The 16,897-nt window shown below is 36.5% G+C and overlaps 1 protein-coding gene across 1 annotated transcript in view; it reads left to right on the forward strand.

Moving 5' to 3' along the window:
- Positions 1–16,897, forward strand: part of THSD7B (thrombospondin type 1 domain containing 7B) — a 557,432-nt gene that overhangs the window by 72,638 nt on the left and 467,897 nt on the right. The window contains exon 3 of the mRNA XM_068949257.1: positions 4,162–4,286. The gene's annotated coding sequence lies outside the window, so the exon portion shown is untranslated. The remainder of the gene's footprint in view (positions 1–4,161; positions 4,287–16,897) is intronic.

Raw genomic sequence — 16,897 nt, forward strand, 5'->3', positions numbered from 1 at the left:
ATGGTTAGCAAAGCCTTCTGTTTGCATCAAGTGCTTGGAGGGTTTGGACCAATAGTACTGTTTTCTATTTCTGTTTCCTTTATTATAAAGTCATTACTATACATTTTTAAAATGCTTAAGACAACTCATATAGCTTATCTAAATGGTACATATAATATTGCTTTTTGAACCGTAAGTTTTGCTTTTTCTGACTTCATAATGTTGACTATACAATCTTAGTTTTGTAATCTATACAAGGCTTTTTACATTTAACGTTACAGTTAACACACATTCTAGGAAGTATGATCTTCATGTTTATAGTGCTTTAAGCTATGCTTTTGTTTTTAGTTATTTGTTCTATAGCATTCATAGTTGCGTCTTTTATTGCATACTTTATAGAGGTTATTGCATTAAAAATCAAAATAGGTAGTAACTCCAGCAAGTCAACAAGAATAATGCTACATTCATAGAGAATGACTTATTTTGAATCAAGAGCATTTTAAATATTTAACTGTACAGCTATTTTGGCTACAGATAGAAAATGTGACGGTATATTATAATTACTGAAGCAAGTTAGAGATTTCAGAAGTCGCAAGTCTAATGTGTAAGAATTCAGAATAAGAACCCCCAGTCCAGCAACATTTCCCATTGTAAGATTTCCAAGATTTTGATGAGAGTTCAGAACAAAAGCTGCTCTGTTCCTCCTGGGGTTTACGTCACCAGTTGTCTTATTATTCCTGATACTTTGCCAATCATATTGTAAGCTTTTAGAAAGGGATGAAAAAGCAGCTTTTTTCCTTGACAGCAAAGAATAGAAAACAATATCTTTTCTCTCCCAGGGAAGTTTTTCTTTAACATTTATTTTAACTTGAAATTGTATCTTAAACAAGCCCATGTTGCTGTAGTGGGAAAATAGGCTTCACTTCCTTAGTTCACCAAACTACTAAGTAGAGGAGCAAGGTGGTTCAAGAACGAGTGCTAATATAGAACTGATTCTGAAGCAAGATCCAGCCAACTGCAGCTTAGACTTGAAAAAATACAGACCCTATAGATGAAATCCTGGTCTTTTTGAAGCTAATGGCCCGGCTCCCATTGATTTGATGGGGGGTGCAAGATTCCTGCAAGTTGAAAGTTGCCTTCATACAATATGTTTGTAGGATGCAGATCATCATAGAACTCGTAGAACACAGGCATATTTTCACTGAGGCTTCTGTACATCTGTCTAACAAAGACAAGATCCTAAAGAGATCCTAAAATGGACATCAGTTACAAATATCTCCACCTTTATATAGCTGGCTGTGTCAGAAACGTTCAAATAAATATGAATTCAGCTTACATATGTGGAGGAGAAGGAGAGAGTGAAAAAGTCTGCCTGGGAACAGACCAGTAGGCCACACATGCCATGAGAAACTGTGAATTCCTCCTCTGGCTGTATGAATAGCTTATAATCTGAATGTGCTGCAATTTTAAAGGGATATGAAGGGTGTACAGATCAGCAATTTAGTAGGTTGGAAATTGTTACCACATTACAGGACCCATGTATATTTTCTTATATTGGGGTAAATCTTTTCTAACAGCAGAAATGAAAATTCTTTCTTAGGAAAGATAAGGCAAAACTTCATACTGCTTGTTTTGCAAAAAGTTGTAATGTTTTGTCTCTGCAATGTGCTAAGATGTAGCAGAACCTGTAAGAAGCAGCCTTATTTATGTCTAATCTATTTAAAGTCTGTACAGGATAAGTCTATTCTCAAAAATATCCTATGTAAGCATGCAATCGGTCTTCACTGAAATCTAGGCAGAATTATTTGCAGACCATGAAGGCACAGGTTTTATTTATAGGAAATTGCCAGTGTTTTTATTTAGAACGACCCTAAAAAGATTTAAATTTCAAAATTTTATTATTGTAACTTTTGCATAAGGGCCAGGCTGAAATGCCAGCTATATAGTACAGGAGAGATAATACTAATATGTGAAAGAGATAACATTTTAAAATAGTTCTACATAATGGCATTTCTGTGTGGTGACCTTAAGTTAGTTTGCTTTTTATAGATAGAAATTATACGGAATGGGTCAGAGGATGGGATTAGAAACAAATCCAGTATGAGAGGAAATCTTAGGGTTCTACTTTTTTTCTTCTAGCCTTTTGTAAATTTTGAATGCACGGCTTGTCAAAATTATTTTTAACACATTTTTGATGCATCTATCCATGGTTCTTTGCTTGAGATTTCCACAGGTTAAATTTCTCAGGGTCTTGCCAGTTCTTTCATTATAGACTCAGTATTTTCATCAAAGATTTTTTTTTCAGCCATTAACTGTTTTTTACTTAGGTGAAAAAAATCCACTCATTTTTAAATCAGATTTTTTAAATCAGATTTTTAAGCCTCTTCTGATAGCTTTACTCAGGCAAAATTGCCACTGCACATTCTCAGTACAGACTGCACAATTCTAGATTCTAATGCACTCAGTTTTCCTTACCTAAAGGCTCCAAAGTTGCATTTATTATTAACATTAACGCTACCAGTCTTGATTGTCCTGTCAGGTCACAATTTGTAACAAGAAAAGGTATTTCAAAGCTGAAATCCACGAATGTCACAGTCTAAACTGAAGTGGAAAAGCTTCCACTGATTTTAAGTCTGATGCGAGAGCCTTGTTGTGAAATTTTTTGCATATGGGCATTTAAAATTTCTAATATTAAAAATTATATTTTATTCTCTATTATGCCAGCAGCCCCCTAAAGACTTCTATTAAACCCGGTGAAACTGTAGCCCGGCTTATTGCTTTAGTAAAATCTTCCACAGTTAACTGTACTAATATAATACAATTGAAATGAACAAGAAAAAAGATGCTAGTGTTATATTATTTGAGACATTTTTTAAATGTTAGCATTTCATTGGAAAACTGTCAAATATAACAAGTGAACTTTCACTTGGTTTATGTCACGTTTTTTAATTCAGTTATCAGTAGTGTCCACAGAGTCAGATGTAAAACTGAAAGCTGGTTCATGGGAGAAAGTCATGTGGAGTCAAGTCTCTTTTTCACAGGACCCAAATCAAAAACACATTTAAGTGCTGAACTGCTGAATTGCTGAGATAGTTTTCCCCAATAAAAGTTCTATGGATAGCAGAGGTAGGTAAGAGAGACCCGCAGACCATTGATAGAACTGTAAATACAGTCTTGGCCATGGATACCATTGCATCCACTTGCTAGTTTATGGCAGTGTATTCAATGACAGTTGCTTTTAATACATACTCCCTGTCTATATATATTTATAGCTTTTTTTTTTCCTGTAGACGCTATGTTATGTAATAGGTGTTTTATGTGTAACGTATAGCAAGCTCCCTAAATTAAAAAGGAGATACTCTGATAATCATATAAAATAGTGTTTGGGTTTTTTTTTTGTTTAGTTTTTTACTATCTGTAATACAAAGTATCTATGAGGCTTAATAAAAATTAAGCAAATCTCAGTGGGATGCCCCACCGGTAGTAACAAGGCTGAGGTTTTCGTAGTTGAAGGTGTAATCACGTAAATAAGGCTTCGGAAGTATTAACAGAATTTTAAGGACAACTGAAGTCTTGATATTATGCTTTTCAGAAAATATATTCAAATCTTGACATTGTCATATAAAATGCTAGAAGCAAGCAAAGAAATTGCTTTATTATGGCAATAAATTAACCTAAAAGAATGACTTAGAAGCCATAAGTTTGAATCATAATGTTGGCATTAATGATACAGGAAGGCTATATTCCTTGCTTAGTAGTGCAAGTTTCTAGAATATGAAATGTCATGCTGGCTATATGTTTCACACACAGGAGATGAATGGGACTACACAGCATGAAATATGAGGGACTGATAGAAGCTGGTACAAGCGCTCTGTAAAATTAAAAAGGTTAAAAAAAGTTATCACAGTAGATAAGATTCATCATAATTAAATCTAGAGAAAATGAGATATTTGCAGAGCTTATCTCATTATATTGACCTTCTTTTTATCATACACTACTTAAATGTGTTGTTGAAGTCTGGCATAGGGCATGTTTCAGCAAACAAGATTAAAGGAAAAGGTTCTGCTTTGAGACCTCATTCAATGGAGAAAGAGTATATTAATAGTATTGAACTCTTATGTGTCATTTTGTTTGTATATCTCAGAGTCCTCTGAGAAGAAAATCATTATATCTGTTTCATAGATTGTGAGATGGAGGCATAGAGAGTTACCTAACAGTGTTATATTGAAGAATATGAAGTCAGGAGCAGAACTGAGAGGAAGCTCTAGCTCTCTTAAACTCCAGCTCAGGACAAGAGTAAAGAAAAGGTACATATTTATATATTTTAAGTGGTTATATTAAGTGTCATACGTAACTCTCAAAAAATAAGTTCAGTGATGTCTTACTTGCGTAGCAATATATCTTTTCTCTTGTTCATTTTGATTGTACTAATTATATTGGTACAATTAACTATTAGTACTATAACTATTAGTACAATTAACAATTAACTAAGCAATAAGCCTGTATATAATTCCATTGAGTTTGATAGGAGTCTTTAGGGGGTTGTTGGCATGGGGTCAAGTAAACCTCCTCCTCCTATTTTGTCATTATTATAATTACTCTTTGTTTGGGTAGTGTCTGCAATGTTCTGGGCAATTTCCCAACATAAAAGAAGGCAACATTTCCTTCCTTAAGAAGTTACATGATAAAAAAACAGACAAAAAGATAAAGAGTAGAAAAGGTCAAAATAGAAAACATTAGTGTTTTAACATCTTGTCACATTTATTGAGTTTATTAAGTCCCTGAGTAATCTCCAAGAACCTAGATTCATAATCAACCTAAAAGAAGGCTCAACCCATTTTTAATAATTTAACGTCTTTTTGTGCAGGTAACTGTAGCCCATTCCTAAGAAAGCCGGTTTTCACACTAGCTGTTGTTTTGGGAGAAGAACATGCAAAACCAACCAAATCGAGTTTAGGTTTTGGATGATGTTTTAAAAGTGTGAATGGATGCTAATGTATTAAAAAATACAAATCAGTGCATAGAGGTAAAACTACACATACAAGTAGATTATAAACTAATAATCCAAGTCATAATAAAACTACAAAAGATTAATACATTAAGAAATCACAAATATTACAAGCCTTTAAGTCCCCAAATCAATTGAGTTCAGATCAGCATCAACCAAATGTTAACATTTGATTTTTTTAACAAGTCCTATATTAAAGATATTTACTTGTCTTAATTTGTATGCTGGTCTCATGAAAACTATGACTGCAATAAAAATTCTATTAGCAGCCTGGATGCCATCGATTGACTGATGACTGGATGTGGGGACCTGGAAACTCTGATAGCACTTTTGGGGGGATTCTACCTGCATTCTTAACATTCTTAGAAGTACCTCATTTCGATGATAAACCTGTGTGTTTATAAAGTGTAATTGTCAGAACGGGGTCAACAAAGTACAGTGTTTACACTTCTGAGCATGGTGGTTTTTGGAAATTGAGAAATCAATGAGGTATTTTGATATTATTAATTTATGTATGTAGGATAATGCTAATTATCTACTCTTAATACTGTTTGCATATGCATTTTCCCCGTGTAGGGATATGTAGCCCTTCAGGGCTTGTATAAATTATGATCCTGGCACACTCTAGTACAAACTGTTCAGCTGCTTTTCAGAAATTTGCTAACGGTTAAAGAGAACAGGCCTTCACCTATCTCTCTCTTTTTATCCACACCTTAAACACTTTCCTCTGATGATCATGGTAGGATTTATACACTTTATTACAAGCGTCTTTGTAATTGTCACATGTAAACACTTCTTTTTCTTTTTTTTCCTGACGACTGCTTTCATAGATACTATCTGAACTTGTCTGTTATTCTTTCAGATCAGTCATTAGCTAGGTCACAGATGCTAGAGTGAATTGCACCTTTGGTATCTATTGCTTCTGCTTGGAGTGTATTCCTTGTGAAACAACTCTTGCAAGGCATGTACGTTAAAATTTTTATGCAGGGTCAGGTTGTGGTAGGCTTCTAGTAGAAGATTAAGAGTGCTCTGTCCACATGACACAAAACATTGATAAGTTTGAAAATAAACTAATTTTTCTTGTTCAAAACTATTCAAAAAGTCCAACTTTGTGCCAGTAGGCTCGCAGCTGGATTAGGTATTATCTGCTTTCCTGCATCTGGTATAAAACCATGATAAAACTGTTAGGCAAAAAAGAACTCTATGCTGTGTACTCTGGTTAAACCAATAGAAATATGATTGTGTGCCCAAGTCTGATCCATATCATACTGGTTCTGCTGGGTGGTCTGGTAACAGACAGATCTGGTATTAATGACTGCGGAACCATGGCCTAAATTACAACCAAAGTAATGCCTATAGATTTTATGAAATTACAAGAATGCAGCTGCAGCAAATTTGTCTCAGCTGAGTTATTTTTTACAATTTTTAACATATTTGAAAACAAACTTAATTTGTGAATGCAGTGGTTTCAAATCATATTACCTGTTAGGTCTCTAATGTAAACATTAAACCTCATGATGATGTTAAAAGTTAATTAGAGAAACCTATTTTTTCCCACATTATTGTATTGTTGTATCTTTAGCTGCCACAGAAAGCACACTTTTTCTTGTTACTACACACATTAAGGAGATAAAATCAGAACTAGCAGGAAATAAACATCAGAAAGGAACGGTGTGCTTAGTATCACCGTACTTCCCAGATAAAATCTAACAAACAAGAAGGACGGGAAAAGGGAAGAGAAGATCTTCCTAATTGCTTTATAAATAGAATTAGTGAAAAATACCTGATCAAGAAATTAAAAAACAGAAAATCCCAATGCAAGATTAAAAATGCATAAGAATTTAAAGCAATCAAGTAAGAAAAATAAAGAAAAATCACAGGAAAAATTAACAGCATTTTAATTATGATTTCTTCCCTTGGATTATATTTCTCATATAAACTAAATATTTGTGGATTCTAAATCCATTTCTTAAAATGGATATAACAAGCGATAGCTTGTTTCACTTTAAATTAACAGTTCACTTTTTGTACTTAAGGATCTGTTTAGACAGATCTGTTTTTCTGAACTAGGGTAAAAATTGCACTTTTAAAATGTGACTTACTCAGTTATTAATACATTTTGTTTTTTCAATTCACCCTGAGATTTCACAGTCAATTTATATGAGGATTAACTGCAGATTGTCACTGAGAGGGGTGTTTGCAACCCTGTAGAAACTAGCTGAAAACTAAGTATTTTTAGTGTTAGTTTTCAATAGGATCAGTGAGCTGATCTTGTTTATCCTTTGGCTGTATGATTGCTAGAGCCCACACAAGGGAAGTGGTGGGAACACACAGCTGAAGATAAAAGGAAGGTTGGATTGGCTTTTTCAGGAGCAATGCAGTCTTAGATCAGTTTAAATTGACTGTGAAATCTCACTTTTAGTATAGAGAGGGATTTGCTGATTTACAGAGCAAGAACATTTGCACTAGTGTCTGATTTCTGCCTTACACAGGTATAAATTTAGAGTACTTTTATTGAAGCGAGTAGATTCAGAAGAGTAGGGAAGTGCTAGGAATATTTAAAAAATTAGGAAAATTGTTATACCCATTGTAAGAAACAAGTTAATTTGTTCAGTAATATACTAAACAGCTTTTTGATTCTTTCATCTCAGTCTTTATAGGCTTTCTGTTTATGCCCAGGCTGAAAATTACATCTGTTCCCAGAGCACACAATATTCTTACTTAGCTTTGCTCATGGTATTTCCACAACTTGCTGGTGTCTATGCACAGGGTGACACAAGCAGGGTGGATTTCTCTGATGATTCTCAGTACCTTGCTATTACTTGGAAGCACAAAGTGTGGAGCAAGGCTTAAGAAGGGCCTGGGTATCTAGAGCATTCATGTTGTTATCAAGGCTGAGGGGTAAACTACTACTATAGCTTCTACTTTAGTTTCTTCATTTATAAGAATAATAGCGCTTAATCTTGTATCAGCTTCCACAGAAGAATCAGACTGTTGAAGCTCCACTGATTTAAACAAAGCTAAGCTGTTTTCTGATAGCTGAGCATCTAGCCCAAGTTGTACAGAGCTGTCTGAAGAGGAGCAGTTCTGTGTAAATATGACTATCTTTGATCTTTGGTACCTGACTGAGAAAGCCTGCTAACGTTCCCTTGGTGTATGTCACATGATTCTGTAATGGCTTAGTTCTTTAACTACAAAGCTGCGTCTCAAGTTCTGTTAGATATTCTTCCATCCTCAAAAACTTCATTTCTTTATCCTCTAGGAACTTTATTTGTAGTCTTTTAAAAGTTTGCTGACATGCAAATGTTTGACAGCAGCTGAGGAGCACGGAGTTCCTTAGATGTCCTCACTAGAGGCTGAGGAGGTAGCCTGAGTGATTCACTCTCGTCTGGTCCAGGCTATTCTTTTACTGTAAGAGCAATCCTAGCCTGTGTTGTTCTTCTGCTCTGCTTTCTTCAATAGTTCAGAAGGTTACGGTCAAGAGAAAGCTTCCTGTGGGATTGTGTTGCAGGAAACAATGCTGATGGCCAAGTGTACTGTTTCTCCATAGCCCGTCCAATGCTCTCAGTGCTTTAAGAATTTGTTAAGTTTATGAACATTTTAAAAATTGTAATTGCAAAACATGCTATGGGCAATATCTACCTGAAGAAAAACAAATCTGGCAGAGATTTCTGGCTTTGAATCTTAAACTAAATTTCTAGCAGAAGGAAATGCATGTGGACATTACTATATAACTAACAATGTTCTGCTGCAAATCATTTCTGGTAGAGCTCTGAGTTCTGCCCGGGCTAATTTCTCACTTAATTAGTTTACTTTTAAAAAAGCAGAAGAGAAACTGAATTGTGTGTAGAAGCTTTCCCAGTGCCAATCTCTAGATCTGTCAAAAAGGTGTATTCTCACAATGATTATGTCCGTCCTCTGCTGACGCCTCTTCCCTGTAGAAATTTTCTATTGGAAGTGAACATTACTGTATTTTTTTATTTCAATATTTAGGTTTCACTGACTTTCCATCTGTCAGGGCCCTGAGGGCACCAAGAGGCCTTAAAGGCTGATCAGGGGATCAGCCTCACCTGCAGCCTCCCTCTACATGCTCTGCTCAAGGGCTGAGGAGCCCCATGTCAGCTCAGCCCTGGCTCTTCAACCTGCCTGAGCCGTGTCAGAGGGCTGCTGGGCTGCAGCTCCACCAGAGCCCTGCCTGGGCCTGGCTGTGGATCCTGCTAATCTGGGCCCTGACCTGTAGTCTGACTTCGCAGCCTGACCTCAGACTTGTCTCGTCACCACGGACCTGCCCAGGGATCACTGAGCTGTATCTGACTCTGGTTACCCTCACCAGACCCGATCCTGACCCTCACCTGCAGATTGACTTCTTGGCTTGACCTCAGCCCTTCCTCATCACCACTGACTTGCCCGGTGATCTGGGCCACCCTGTTCACCTCCCTTGGGGCTGGTGGGACAGGCCTGGCTGGTGAGGCCCCTGCCCTGCCGGCCCCGGGTTCCCCCTTGGAGAGCAGCCAGCCCTCGCAGCCCCCGGCACCATCATCCTTGAATAGCGTTTTAGCTTTGAATCTTTGCTGTACTGTGTTCTCAGTCTGAATTACCACTGCTAACTTAGCTTGCATACTTGTGATGTGAACGTGCTGCTCTGGTTGTTAGGTGTTTTAATCCCAGGCAGTAGTTAGATGGTGTTGTTTTCTTTATCCCCTGGAATGACTGCTATGGTTAATCTCTGCTCAAATGCTATTTTAAAAGTAATTTTAGCTATTGTAAAGAAGATGGTCATTTCAGCTATTCGAATGTATCTTAAAATCAGTTTGGATCACAGAGCAATTGGATATTTTGCTAGCTCCCTCTTGTTTTTTAATTTTGTCATCTCATATCTCTTTGAGGGAGGTCTGTTTTCATAGCAATTTTGCCTAAAACTAAATGCATATTAATTGCAACTATTAAATGGGCCCCAAATTGCTTTTGGCCTGTCAATAGTTATCTGATACAACTGTTTCTAGGGGAAAAGAAATTAATTTGATAAATGGATGATCTCTTAGGACAGTAAAGCTGAATATTTAATTAAGTTATTGAATTATTCTCACTGCAATATTGGCTTTCTTATTAAAACTTACTGTTGGAAGCATGATTTATGCTCTTTTAATCAGGCTTTTCTTTACCTCTTAAATATATTTGTATATTTTAGAAAAGATTTTGTACAAAATTGATATTTTGCATACACATCTAGCTTGAGTAGTCTGAGACTTCTTGTCTTGGAAAGAGAAGCAACACTTCAGTGAGAGCTTCCCTGTCACCTTCTCACATCTTCTTTTGTTTATCTGACACCTTTGTGAGACATTTGGAATCCTCCGGCTCAATATAAAACATTTGCTCGGCAGTTTAGGCCTCCGCTTCCTTTGATGGATAGAACATGTGAGAAAAGGGGTTGCTGGACATGTCTAATTGTGTCCTATATTCCTGGGGAGTTTAGGTCTTTTGATTTAATAACTCATAACAATTATTCTCCCTACCTCTGAAAAAGAGGAGCTCCAACCTCTGTCTGTGGAAAGCATTTCAATCTCAAATTAGACGAAAATCACATGCTGCTGCTGTTTTCTAAGCACTGCTGTTCAATACTTAGTATCTCACATTCGTACTCATTCTCTCGGCTTTCTGAGTGGTTTACACTGGGATTTGAAACCAGCTGTGAAGGGTGCTTTATGCTATAAATATGCCTAGCAATAGTACGGGGCAAATTATGCCATTTCAGATACAACAGCACAAGCAAGAGCTTTGCTGTTTCCCTAGTTTAAAAAAAAATACATTTAGTTTATGAATGTGTAAGCATTTCCTTATGAGGAAGGATGTAGAGAGAAAATAAGGAAGAATATTTGACATTGGAAAATTCAACAGTGCTTACATGCAGTTGGGGGTTCGTTCATTTTATGGAGGGGAAAAAGTTGGACAAAGCTGCACAATTCATTAGAAAATGACATCAGATTTTATTTTCTTCAAGATTTGTATAGATGCATGCTTAAAACTTTTACTGTTGTTGTTCAGTGCATGGAAAAGCAGCTACTACTGTTATTCTGAGTAGGCAAGTCCATAGCTTGTCTCTTTCAAATCACTTTTTTCTACTGTAAAGATTCACATTTTCCCTGAGACTCTTATTTTTCAAGCTACATGTAGCAGGGCTGCTGTGATCCTCTTATGGGGAGCAGCATTTTGAGAGATTGGGGAACATGTTAGTAAATGCACTAAGGGAGGGTTTCAGTGTCTGCTAGTTATTGAAAGGCTCCATTTGGTCAAGTGGTGGATAGGCGTGTTTTTATAGTTTGAAGGTTCTGGGCTCAAATCCTGCTGGCTCTTAGAAGTAACAGTTGTGAATTTCCTGAAGCATCTCAAAAGGGGCTGTATCTACCCCATTAGCACTGTCCAGCATGGGAAGTGTAGTGATCACAGCAATGCAACTGCAAAAGGGCTGTGTTTGATCCTGGAGAGTCCTTGGTTTCATCTGCAAACTATGAAGCATAGGTTTTGGAGAGCTTTCTTACGAGGGTTTTCAGATGCCAGGCAGTGGGCGTTGGGGTGGCGGGACGCAGTGCAGGTGAAATTCTGTTGCCACGCAGCAACTGAAGGCCTGAGTTAGCAGGGACTGTAAGTGGCCTGACAGAGTTGTCTGCTGCTCCTGCTGACTTTATGGTTTTAAATCTGAACTTTCTATTAAGGTAGGGGTTGCTTTGATAATGTGTAGGTGAGATATAGTAAAATAATATTTTATTAGTTTATTTTAAATATGACGAAAACGGACAGCCACCAGTGGTCTCAAGTGTAAAAAATACATGTGTGTACATACATACATACATACAAGTGTGTGTATATGGGCCGATTTGAAAGTAAATATATCATGTTTATGAGGTACATCTGTAGGTAGCATCTCTGTGTGTATGTATATGTGCAAAAGCCTGTACTTAACTGTATAGTAATAATGAATTATATTTAAGCCATCCTAATAGTGTATGACAGCAAATCAGACTTGTATATTCACGTATAATAACATATGAAATGACTGCAGACCTCTAAAACAACTTTAATATCAAATAACCTCTGGGATGTACTACTTGTGTACCTATCAGTACTGAACGAGGACCCTTTGCAGTCGTCTATGATCTAACAGTTACCTTTGAGTTATATGTCCTACACACTTCCTGTGTACAGATCTCTAGAATTACAAATGCATGATTAGAAAATGCTGAAAATAATAGAAAAATAGAATTAGCCTTCCTAATTTATCTAGTGACAAGCTTTTTTTTTTTTTTTTTTTCTGAAGTGATGTTTAGTAGCCTATCATTGCAATTAAACGCAGAGGATGAGGTCTCTCCCCAGTAATAATAATTTTCTCTTCCTAAATTTTTCTAATCTCTTTATGCCAAGTCATGTAAGATACAGAACATCCTATGTTAATTCTCACTGATATAATCTGGAACACATAAAAGACATATCTGATCAATTTTGTAAACCTTTACTGTGAAAAGGAAAGAAGAGATAAGTTTGGGGAGAAGAATGAGCAAATTGAAGTTGCAAATTCAGGAAACAGTATTGCAACTTAAATTACTTGAGTGAGGAAACAAATTGAAGCTGTGTCACAATGCAGGTTGCAAAATAGAAAAACACCAAACATTTTTAAAATAAAGCTAGCATTAAATCCATTCATCCATTTTGCCAATTCTCTTTTTCTCCCCCAAAACTGTAGACTTCTTTAGCTTAAGCAGAATTGTGTGGAAGAAAGGTTTTAAGTAATTTATCAGAATATATCAGAAAAGTTTTACAGAGACTATAGAAACTATACTAATTGCATTTACTGAAGAATGCAAAGGTAGACATTTAACTGGGAAATACTAAATTGACTGAATACATTACTGAGATGTTTTCCAGTATGTTCATTTAGCTTAATACTGTGCAACAGAGAGAGTGATAGCCTGGGAGAACAAATTCTGTCCCTAGATCTTCAGTTTGTTTTATATTTGAACCTCAGCCTGAACACTTGCACCCAAGCTTAAAAATGATTGCTGGGGTATGAATATCCTGTTTAGGACTATTGTGTTTGGTTTTCAGAGGTCTGCGCATCAACAGTTTCACTAGAGATCGATGTAAATGCAGGTACAACTTCATCACGCACTTAACTGCCTTGTGTTTCCCTGCCATGCTATCATATCGTGAAATAAAGCAATGTTGTAGTTGCCCTGACAAAATAAATAGTAAATAGCGGCAGTAAAATTGCCTCTGAAAAGCAGGCCCATCATCTTAAGACTGGCACGTAAAACTCAGCATGAAGAGTGCTAGATAATCTTGACAAGGCAGACTTTATCCTGTGAGCTCCTTAGGTTTTCATTTACAAAATACTGGTGACCATGGTAACTTCATTATTCCTGTCGTTTTTGCATTTCCTTTAAGTTCTTGGAAATGTATAGTTAATAAAATTGTTAGTAATGATGGTGGCATGTGATAATGGCCTCTGTGGAATATAGAAACTATTAGCAGAAAGAAAGCTTTTGGAAAACTTCTGGATTCATGTGGTTTGCAGTGTGAGTAGCTGTCAGATGATTTAGCAGTACTTTTCTAGGGTTTCAAATCCTAATACCTTTTTTCATACAGAAATTGTCAAAATTAAGATGAAAAGAGGTATTCAATACAGAGGAAGCTTTTTAAAATCCTGTATTTTAATTCAAACTTTTCTGTTTAAGTTTTCCTTTTCTCTTATGTTGCCGCTTAAAAGAACTTATCCACATGCTTAAATAGAAATTAATTCAATGAGACATATCATGTATGTATATGCTTAAGCCCCATTTACTTCAGTAGGTTATTAACGCATGTTTAAGCTGAGCGTTGACTTGATTCAGAATTCTGGAAAGGGTAGCCGCTCTTCTAACGTGGTGTATTATCTTTGGAGATTCATTCGTTATAAAGAAGGCAAGGGAGCAAACAGGAGGAGCTGGAATGAAGAAAAGGCAAACAAACAAAATGAAAAGGAACTTCAAAGAGAAAGTCTTCCAAACAAGATCTGTGGAAAATATCAATGTTATTCATGTGGTTATTCAGTGACTTTCTAAGCAGGTTTAAGTACCTATCTCATTACATAATATTGTGTAGCAGAATCACATTAAGAGGCATAATCATCACTTTAAAATGTTCCTAGAAAACTCAGATTGTCTTATAATTAGTTACAAATCTCTGTAGTAGTTGCTGTGATTAATATTGCTATATGCATAAGTGATACTTGAAGACTTTCTGAAGATTACACAGAGGGCCAAATTCCTCTCATTTCACTAGTTTAGCTCTATACATGTTCGAATGATGGCAAGTTCTGGTATAACTGGAAAAAAATTAGGTTCTGTGTCTCTGAGGAAAGGTTTCCAGGTATTATGATGCAAAACATTATATGAGTACTTAGACTGTAACTCCCTCTGAACAGAGACCATTGCTTTGCTTTGTTTTATTTAATTTTCATGCCAGGGATTTCAGCAGGGATTCTGGGCCCTACAGGAAAACAGCAACAGCAACATCAATAGCAATAAAGTGTTCTGTGGTTTTCTGCTAGTAAAAAACTGCTAGGTTACGTGTGCAAATCTGGATATAAGTGTCTTTTTCTTGTTTTATTTTGCTTTGCTTAAGTATTATGTAATCTCATATAGTAATAATGTCAAAGCATATTTTTCTTTCCGAATGCATTGTTGTTTTCATAAAATTGAGTGGTTGCTTCAGGAAGCTGAAGGGATTTTAAAGATTTGACAATAAAAATACTTTAATTATTTTATAGTTGGTGATACCTGAAATTATTAATGTAAAAATTTTTTTTAAGATCTCACTTGTTTTTCAGCATTGATTCTGTGTGCCGACTTTGGACTTGAAAATTAGCCTATTTCAGTTCTTGTTCTCAAGATCAGTAGGATATTTGAGTTGAAACTGTTGCAGGAGAACCCAAAGGCTTCCCTTCATTTTCTCCCTTCCACATGAGTCAGCTAGTGTTAGAAGACAAAACACTGTGTTTCTTTGCATCCTAAAATTTGTAAGGTATTTTGTGTTGCATATTATTGCTGTGCTTAAAATCTGAAACATTAATTTTAGACTATGTTTATAATAAATTCTGCTCCTCACCTCTCCCAATTTCAGGAGCTTTTCTAAGTTTCTTACCATTTTCCATAAAAGGGCCTTCTTCTTTGATTTTAATTCTCCAGAGATTTTTAGATTTTGTAATTATTTGCATATTATGATTTACTAGCATTTTGTACTCACCTTTTACTTTAAATCATTGCACTGTATGCAGTGTTATAAAAAATGAGGTCCTTTGCTCTCCTTTATGATGGAGTAGCTTGATATATTATGAATCTTGTAACACACTGTGAAAATGGCTGCTTATTGGCTTTCTTGCTGTCTAGTGGACTAGTGAGCTCTCAAGGTGCAAATTTCCATTTCGTTAATGCAGAATTGGTGTTACTACTGACATTTCCAGGTGTTGCAAGCACTGTTAGTCCTGTCCAGGACCTTGAGTTTGGGTCTCACATACTGGTTCCTTGAACTCCTGAGCTTCCTGGACCTGAGTCCTCTGGTTCTTGCAAACTCTCCCAGCACAATGGCTAGAATGATCAGTGACTGACTATTCCTGGAGAGATAGGCAGAAACTATCCTTCAGTTTTCTGAGCACGAGGCTATGGGACAGATCATAGCAAATGAAAGTCAGCTATAAGACACATGGCTGCAGAGGGTTCATTAAACCAAGCTGGAATACATATCTGGTGAATAGACAATACCCAGATTACCTCAGTAGAAGTCTGAGGACAAATTATTTTCCAAGAGAAATTAAATGAAAATGAATAACTTCCATTATTTCCTGCAGGTGAGAACTGGAACAACTGTAGGATAACTGCTGTATCCCTAGTGCAGTATCCAGCTCCTGCTTTTAGGCATCTGCATAGATCACACACAGCTCTTGCTGTGAGTTTGAGATTAAACCTGTCCTGAACAGGTTTGGAAAGGTTGCAGTTTAAGAGAGAATGGATCTGAACTGTTTATTCTGTGTAGTACTGAGGTAAAGGGTCACATTTTGTTTTAGTTGCTCAGATGTAAATCTCGCAGGGCTCAATTAGCTTCAGTACCATCATTCCTGATTTACAGGGCTGGCATCCATACTAGGGTTTCACCCTTTTTTATCTAATGGCTTATTCTGTCCCTAACATGAAAACTTCATTCAGCTGTAGGCAAATGTACTTGCCTATATATGGTTAGCGTAGAAACACGATCCCCAGAAGGTAACAGCAAAAACTGAGCGTAGTTATTGGGGAAATGGCTGGGGAGCTCTGATGCAAACAGGATATGATATATTTCTGGATGTGGGCAGTGAAGGCCCGCTATGAGTGTGTGGAAGAATCTAGAGATCAGCTCCACTGAGAAGCAGGTCACCAGAAATGTAAAGCTTCTTTTAAGAGATAGTATCAGAGCACCAGAAAAGAGTGGCTAGCACAGTAGGGACTATAGCAGTGTCCTGCAGCTAAGAGGGAACTAAAATCAAGGTTTAAAGAAACCAAAGAATAAGGATGATCAAAACCCAGGGTCTTTGAATGGACCAGGTAAAAGAGCCTAAGGCAGGTTAAACACTGTGTTAGAGTTTGCTTTCACTTTATAGTGTGCGTATGCTGTTTATGAAAATGTGTGTGGCTTTGGAATACTGTTGCTAACTCATCAACAGTTTTTCTCTCTGTTTTTCTGCAAACATTTATATTATCGGTTCATTTATATTTTATACCTCACAGTGATGTTTGGCGTTGCCAAAAGTATCTCAGAGGAACTTTATTATTTTTGTATTGTTGTGGTATGAGCATGAACTTTGACTTCCTGCCTTCCAATTTAGATTAGTGTCTAGCTTTCTGCTGT

Source organism: Struthio camelus, chromosome 6 (assembly GCF_040807025.1).
Source record: "Struthio camelus isolate bStrCam1 chromosome 6, bStrCam1.hap1, whole genome shotgun sequence".
Classification (NCBI taxonomy): Eukaryota; Metazoa; Chordata; class Aves; order Struthioniformes; family Struthionidae; genus Struthio; species Struthio camelus.